Below are 9,016 nucleotides of genomic sequence, written 5' to 3' on the forward strand. Positions count from 1 at the left end.
CCATATCACATTCATGCCTCTGTCCGACAACATGAGATAGATGCAAATGAATGATGTTCTAACAGACAACAACTACAACGACTGGTCACAAGAGATGTTAAATTTCTTGTTTTCCAAAAATAAAGTTGGCTTCATCAATGGGACAATCCAAAAGTGATAGATTATGTGGAAACCTCATTAATTAGGGTTGCATGTATAGATATCAATATGTAATATGTAATGTAAATATATTATATAAGAGCTCCTATACAATATACAAATGCTACTCTAATAAAAGACTACCATTTATGCCACGTGTCGTTTGCTCAGCCCTTCCTAAGCTTATCTTCCCGCTCATTTTCCTTCGAGTGTAATTACTAAACTATCCTTTTATAGCTTCAAATTGGTCGGCCCTTATAATCTGCATTAATCAATCCCGTTAAATTTGCAACAAATTGATCGACTAACTATAATATGCGTAAAGATACCTAATTTTGCGTTTGCATTTCCAAAATCAAATCAAACAATCATATTCGCTCATCGGTTTAACCTATTCACTCCATTATTTACGCTCAAATTATCTATGCGATGAAACTTGATCCCAGTATACATGATCGTGAAAAATCAGGGACGGAATCACAAGAAATCACATACATATCTTCTTCCTTTCTCTCTCACGAACACTTGAGAATTTTTCTTCTGTCTTCTGTTGCTCCTAATTTGAATTGATTTATTGGTGCAGGTATCTAAGTAATTTGAAGAAGTTTGGTCCCGATAGGAGATAACATCAAATCATCGTTGAAACAAACAGATCGCAAGGTTACAATTTTTCCTTCATTATCGCTACCTTATCGCAGCTCTATCTCCATCCTTTTCAAATTCCGATTTCTTCTCCATGTTCCCTTATTGCAGGAGGCAGGAGATGGTTCGGTTATATTGTCGTCTTATGATTCTGATCTCATCATTTGGTTTAACATGTACGGATGTTAACGATGGTGGATTCAATTTGAGAATTTATGGTTCACGATTTCTTCTTATTAAGGTTCTTAATTCATGGTATTCAATTTTATTTTTTCTGTTCTATGTTTCTGATTTACAAGGTCTTTTTACATTAAAGTTTGCTCCTTCGTTGGTTGAGTTCTTGGGCAAAAGTTAAGGACAAACTTTGATTTAACCTAATTTCTTTCCAAGAGACATCTTCATGATATTCTTAAAATAAATGAGAATTTTTTTATGGAAGCATAACAAAATCGGTTGTATTCTCCTTTACCCTCCACTAATTGCTGATGAACTCATTTATTTAACACCTGATACCTCCCCTTCTCAACACACCGATGAACAAGTTAATCTATATCATCCTTTCATATTCTTTTTGAAAAAAAAAAAATTGAGCCCTTGTGTATGTTAATTTGTTTTTTTGATAGAATTCTTTGCTTAAAGATGCATTGGATTCTCTTTGGTTTACTAATTCAAATTTTATGTGATTATGTTCTTTGGCCAATAGGTAACATGTTTGTTGGTGATTTAACTTTTAGTTCTTTTTGTACTACGGTTCAAGTGTATAGGGTGAGACAATTATTCCTTTTAGTTGTGCATTGGAACAGAATCTTGTTGATCTTCCAGAAGATCAAGCAGAAAAATACTGTGAGGAAATCTCTTTATTTTAGGTATAAATTCTCTGTTAAAACCCAAAGGACGTTTTTTTTTTGGTTTAGAATTCCATGGATAATGGACTTATATCCTGCCTTGCAAAATGACTCATTTGATTGCTAAACACCCCATCTTTCAGTTTTTTCAGATATGAAGGCATACCTATTCTGCTTGGTTTCAATTTCAGCTTACACCAAAAACTTTCAAACATGAACTGTTTTGTTCATTTTGTATAAAATTGTTTTCTATAATGTCAGTCAACCTCTCATCTGAAATTAGGTCAAATTAGGTTTATTTTGAGTTGACTTTGAGCTTTTTTTAGTTGGTTTTTTACCTCAACACACAAGATGAGGAGGCCCATGGCCTTGGTGCTGTCATAGTATAGCCTCTGTAACATAAGGATGCTAACTAGGGATGATAAAAATGGTGACATTGTTTAGAAACCCGTTTCTCTAACTCCATTTTGCTAAGACTCACACTCATGTGTCATTGATTACTAACAATTTAGAATGGGTGAATAGTAACTTTTGGGTGTTTCTTTTTGAATTAATAGAAAAAGGCTCAAACTTTAAAGTGGAAGGATGGAGGGTGTATGTATTCAGACCCTAAACTATGTTAGAAAGTATATATACAGAGTATAAGAGGTCATCAGCCAGATACAAACAGGGTAATAATTTGCGTGATGCTGTGAATTCATATAACTAAGATTAAGTTACATTTTGAGGCCTTCAAGCATAAATCGATTTGCATTAACATATTTGAACAAACAGGGACGGAAATTTTGACATCAATCTTATTCCATAAATTATATTAGCTAATTGCAGAATAAATGTTGAAAAGAACTGTTATCAATTTAACAAACAGTTCTCTTTTTTTCTCCATTAAATGTTATCTAAATCCTGGCGTTGGTTAGAAGAGAATGAAGATGTATCTCTTGGAAAGCATATTGAACAAGGTAGGTTCTCTTATACATCAGTAGCCTACTTTTGCAGCAAATTAACCCTTAATCTAGGATAAATCTAAGATTTTTTCATCATCTTGAAGGACATCTTCAATGATTTTCAGTTATCTCATTAGGAAGCTTGTTGATTGTTTGTGTTGGAATAGTTTATGATGTTTTTTTGTTTTCTGATTATTTGTTTGGTTATTGTCTTTATATTATTCAACAGCTCAGATGGCTATTGCAAATGGTGGAGATTGGCAAAAGGAAGTCTATCAAAAAGATGGTGCATATGAAAGTAGATGTGTGTAAGTTTTGCCATATGTTATGGTCCAACATTCTGTAGATTTGCTTAAATTTTTGTTGTATTGCTAGCTAAGTTTTGTAGTCGCATCTTTGCAAGTAAATGATGATAAAGTAAAGTCTGTACTTGAGCTGATGGTGGCCGTGTTATAGAAAGCATGAATTATCATAGTTAAGATGAATGTGTGATGTCGAAGTAATTTAGTATGATCAAAATGATTTAACTTAACGACTTAGATGTTAAAGTTGTTAAATCAACATTTTCTCCATACCATGGTTTAGTCTATACAAAATTTGATCATAGTGGAAGTTAGTTAGCAGTATGAGGTGTGAGCATAAGGTAATTGGATTATATCTCATACTACACCTGAAAGGTATTTTGGTCATTTTACACAAACATTTTAACATGTATGATTTGTTTAATTGTTACACTCAACTACTTAGCCATTGGTATTATATGTATTTTCAATTACGAATATTATAAATTATATGTTCAGTTATGAATATTAGAAATGTACTTTTACGGTATTATATGGATTTTAACCATCAAAATTCATTTTATTTTGTAACCGTGGTTCCCACGGGTTATAACCTAGTGAATAATAGAGAATTATTAATTAACACCCGCCTATAATTGGAAAATGCTCAAACTATTTCTAAAATCCAAAAATAACTGAGTAGGTAGGCCCTTTATAGAAATTCATGTATACTGATAAGCTGAAGGAACATGTAAAACACACACATGACCAATCGACACACGCTCCCTAACAAAATTTAAATCTATTTCCACATGTTTGGTTTTTTGGTGATGTAATGGGTTGGAAGCTAAATACATGACACTAAAATTGTCGCAAAAGACAACAGTGACACGCAAGAGACGGAAATAAAGCTCGAGAAAGAGATTTCTAAGCCATGCAGTTTCTACAACCACATTAGCTACATCTCGGTACTCGGCTTCGGCAGCAGGACATGACATGTTGTCGTTTAGAGGACCATGAGATGAGATTATTACCTAGATAAACACATAACCCATAAGTGACCAATGAGTAGTAGGACAACCGACCCAATTAGCATCAAAATATGAAAACAGGCGATCAATAGTTGAACAATGGATGTGAAGACTATGAACTAAGGTACCCTTGAAATACCTTAATATACGCTTGAAATCCTGAAAATACAGGACACCAAGATCATTCATGACGAGACAGATTTGATGTACAACATAAGCGATATCTGGACGGGTAATGGTAAAATATTGTAAGGCACCTACAAGACTACGATACAAGGTATGGTCTAAAACAGACTCAGCGTTGGTGGAGAGTTTAGATTTGATGTCAGTTGGTGTGCTACATGGATTACACATGACCATGTCATCATGTGTAGGAATCTCTTGAGCGAATGCAGTTGTAAAAGAAAGAGGGTAGAAGCACTCTGAGTAGCAACAATACCAAGGAAAAAGGAGAGACAGACAAGGTGAGTCATAGGAAACTCCTAGGATAGTAGCTTGATGACCTTGGATACCAGAGCTGGAGAAGAGGCAATAAGAATAATATTATCTACATAAAGTAGAAAATAGATGATGTCCTTTCCACGATGGAAGGTGAATAGTGATTTGTCAGATTTGTTGCTACGAGACCTAAGGGAGGAGAAAAAAATGTTAAAATGTAGGTACCAGGCACGAGGAGCCTGTTTGAGTCCATAAAGAGCTTTGTGAAGACAAAAAAACATGATCAGGGAACTGGGTGTTGACATTACTAGGAGCTTAACACATATAGAAAGTTTCAACAAGATCACCATAAAGAAAAGCATTTTTTACATCAAGTTGGTGGATTGGCTAGTCTTGAGAGACGAAGATGCTTAGAACAATACAAATGGTGTCTGGTTTGATGACAAGACTAAATGTGTCACCAAAATCAAGACCAGCTTGTTGAGAGAAACCTTAAGCAACAAGACGGACTTTGTATTTCTCTAAGCAACCATTGTTCTAACGCTTGTGACGATACAACCAATGAAAGCACACAACATTAGCATGTATGTGTTTTGGGGACGAGATCCGATGTATGGTTAGTGTGAAGGGAAGACATTTTAGAATCCATAGTTACACTCCAGTGAGGATCACACATAGCCTGAGTAGTTGAGCGAGGAATAAAAGAAACATCAGAAGAGATAGAGTGATTAAATATTTGCTAAGGTTTTATGCTACTAGCTCGTGATCTTGTAACAATCGGATGTGCAGAGGGGGGGGGGGGGGGGGGGGGGGGGAGGAGACGGAGAAGGATATGAGTTTGAAGAACTCAACAAAGCGGATTCACTACTTGACTCAGGGTTAGAGGAGTTGTGAAACACTGTAGTAGAAACTGGAGTAAGAGAGGTAGTTGTAAGAGACGAAAATGAAGATGGTAAAGGATAAGGGTCATCTTTTGAAATGAAACATTGATAGTCATTTGGTAAGGGAGACATGAAATTCAAGAAATGGAAAATGGTTTCATCAAAGGTGACCTGATGCAAGAAAATCACTTTTTTAGTGATCAAGTCAATACAATGATAGTCACGATGATCAGTAGATGGGCCAAGGTAAAAACATGTTGATGAGAAAGGTGTACGTTTGTGAGGGGTGGCTGAGGAGAGATTCAAGTAGAAAAGACATCCAAAAACCGAAAGGTGAACGTAAGAGGGAGAGAAAGAAAAAAGGATTACAGACATGTTTTTAAGATGCATATCAGTCATAGGAAGAAGATTAAATATTTGAGTAGCAGAAAGAAGAACCTAACCCAAAAATGAGGAGGATGAGAGGCTTGGATGATAAATGTGTGCATGATGTTGTTAATGGTTCAGATAGAGCAATCAACTTTACCATTTTGCTGGGAGGTATAAGGACATGATAAACAAATTTTAATTACATGCTCATTAAAAAAATTACAAGAATGGTTTGTTGTTGAATTGTCGACCATTATCTCATTAAAATAGTTGAATATCAGTTTTAAATTGATTTACCACATAAGCACAAAAAGATTTAAGAGTAGAAAACACATCAGATTTGGAACGTAATGGAAAATCCATAAAAAAATAAGAAAAACATCCTAGAAAAAGAATGTAGTATATAAAACCACTAAGACTTGGAATAGGAGAGGTCTATAAATTAGAATTAAATAATTTAAACACGCAACTTGTTTTGGTTAGAGATAAAGAAAACATTAAATGATAGTTTACTCCTAGCTGACAAGCATGGCACAAAGATGTGTTTTAGTAGGAAAACAAATAAAACTACATGACTTATGAAACTGAAAAATAGTGGTGCTCGGGTGACCAAGTGTTCTATACCTTGTTTTTTTTTGACAAAAAGCAACAAGAGAAAAGAATGAGACGTATTGGGAAGTAGATGGAAGGACATGATAAAGATCAGAGTGGTTGTTATCACATCGTTGAAGTGGATTACCAGTGCTAAGATCATTCACAGTGAAACCAAAGGATCAAACTCAACATAAATATAATTGTTAGTTGTAAATCTACAACAGAAATAATATTCTTCACCATTTTATATATATATATAAAAAAAAGAATATCCTTGAGAAAGAAGCAATTATTAGAAAAAAAGGAAAAAAATTGACCTATAGAATTAACTGGAACTACAAAACCGTTACTAACCATAATGAATTTAAAGTTACATGGAGTTAGAGAGTGTATTATACCTTGATTGAAGGACATGTGAGAGCTTTCTCCCAAATCCATGTGGTAGTTGTCACGAGGTGGTTAGATAGACATTGCTTAGAAGAACAAAGAAAGATCTATGAAATATTGGTGAAAAGCTTGACCACCAAAGGCATGAGAAGGAGGTTGTTGTGGTGGAGCTGCGGAGCTGTAAACTTGTTGATACAGAGTAAAAAAAGGCTACTGATATGGCCAAAGTGGGACAACACTTGTTGATGTTGTTGATCGAGGGTAGGCAACAATTGCGGAGGCTGTTGGTACGTCTGGAAAGTAACATGTGGAGGCTACTGATAACCTCTTGGGCAGCATAGGATGCTCATGATATCTGCCAGCATCAGTGGGCTGTACAGGAGATCCAAAGGCAGGATGAGGTCATTCTAATAGGATTCCAAGCTACTTTTGCAGAGGCGGGAGTCTGTTTTGAGCTCCATAGAAAGCTGGAAAATGACCGGTTTAACCTTGAGAACCTAAAACATGAGAAGCACTAGAAGAAACATTAATATTACCCCTCCCTGGAAGATCCCCGCTCATTATTCTTGCCTTTATTAAATGTATTTCAAGAATTTCCATGATTCGAGGAGGAATAAAGAGCAGTCGATGAGGTAGGTGGAGCATCGCCAAGTAAGTCGGTTGCTTCTTCTCGTGACTCATGAACCAACAACATGTTTTTGGCTTCAAGGAATGATGGAAAAGGTTTTGTATTTTTGATGACATCAACAATTATATGGTAGGAGGGAGGAAGATAAGGAAGAATTTTCATCACCAACTCAACATCATCAATTTGAGAGTCACAATCCGCCAATGCTTTAGCCAAGTTCTTCAAGGAATGAAGAAAATACTTAATGGTGGAGGACTCTTTCTTGGTGTTATGGAATTTTTATTGAAGTTGGAACATTCGTGGCATTTTTTTCTTGAGAAGAAATCATGAATCTTATCCCATTAATCTTTTGAGGTGTATCCTCACTGGAGATGATTTCCAGTAAGTTTACATCACATTGAATAAAACCATGATTTTATCCTAGAATCAGTAGCATTCTAATCCTCATCATCATCTCCTTGAGGTTTCAATTTTCCAATGATATACACATGAAATTTAGCAGCTTTACACAAGTCCAAGATAATCCAACGCCATAATTCGTTTTGGAGCCATTGACAGATAACTTGAAGCTAAATTGTGGGTAAACATTAGTAAGGGAAAACTGTAAAGCCCCACTTTTACTACTTCCGTTGATTGTAATATTAAGAAATTATATTGAAATAAGAATTAGAAATATATTACTTTTGAGCGAAAAACTCTGGGGATGATGTGCAGTCACGACGGGCCCTTCTCTTTGAATTCGGAAGTACCTGAAACCTTGAACATAAAACCATAAGCAAAAATCTTAGTGAGTTCCCCAAAATACCATATACCATACATAGAATATAGAATGTTATGTGTCAACCATAGTCTTACCATTATTATCATGCCATGAGCCAGATCATGGTCTTTCCTTCCCAAACCAGGGGCCAAAACCCCAAGTCTTACAAACAAGTGCTAAGAGCCACCTCCTGGTCTTCTGTGTAGGCATCACAAAGACAACTAGCTACCTACAAATAATTGTCAAGGTCTAGACCTGGTTTTACATACAGTTTGTCGGGATCTATATTCGGGTCTTTTATATAGCTACCAGTGGCCACCACCTGGTCTTCCTTATAACATAATCTAGTGGGCTGGTATTGGTGCCTTTGACCCACGAGTATAGTGATGAGAATCACATGAATCACAAATCCTACTAAAACCTAGCTCAATGTCACGCCGAACACAACTAACATCTCTCACCACGAAAAGATGGGTGCCAGACACCTCCTAACATTCTACATGAGGTAAACCTTAAGTATCCCTTCTAAAATTAGGAATTTGACCAAAAGTCAACCCATGCCAAAAGTTAATGATGAAATTCAAAGTCAACATCTGAGAATGTCAACCATCTAGCCTCACATCATAACTAGTCCGTGGTCAATCCGTGAGAGTCCACTCGGCCTGGTTCTAACACATCTCAACCCCACTCAATCATGGAAAAACATTTGAGTTGATCTCATGATAGTAGCAACCTTCTGTCACATCGTGAGCCCCAAAAAGGTCATCAGAAATTGGGGTCATTCATTCTCACATCGTGAGATCTTATGTCTCACGTCGTAAGCATTTTTTCAAGCCAATATCCAAAGATTCAAGTCCTTAATCCGTTAAGACTTTTACTCTAACTTTCCAGAAGGTCCTATAACTCCAAAATACAATTAAAATTTGATGCTTTGTAGACAAGTATGTCTAATACATGTTTAGATCTCATTTGGGTCAAAAATGTAGAAAAGGACACCAAGCTCTTCATGCAAGGATTCAAAACCCAACCACTCACTAGATCTAAACTTCATGACATTTTAAGGATCCTTACAACCCAT

The 9,016-nt window shown here is 35.8% G+C and overlaps 1 long non-coding RNA gene across 1 annotated transcript; it reads left to right on the top strand.

Moving 5' to 3' along the window:
• The first annotated feature begins 414 nt into the window (after positions 1–414).
• Positions 415–3,008, top strand: LOC111892082 (uncharacterized). Its single transcript, XR_002850428.3, has 3 exons — positions 415–798; positions 892–2,584; positions 2,799–3,008. It is a non-coding gene; the product is annotated as an uncharacterized LOC111892082 (long non-coding RNA).
• The last annotated feature ends 6,008 nt before the right edge of the window (positions 3,009–9,016 follow it).

Source organism: Lactuca sativa, chromosome 1 (genome assembly GCF_002870075.4).
Source record: "Lactuca sativa cultivar Salinas chromosome 1, Lsat_Salinas_v11, whole genome shotgun sequence".
In the NCBI taxonomy this organism is placed as follows: Eukaryota; Viridiplantae; Streptophyta; class Magnoliopsida; order Asterales; family Asteraceae; genus Lactuca; species Lactuca sativa.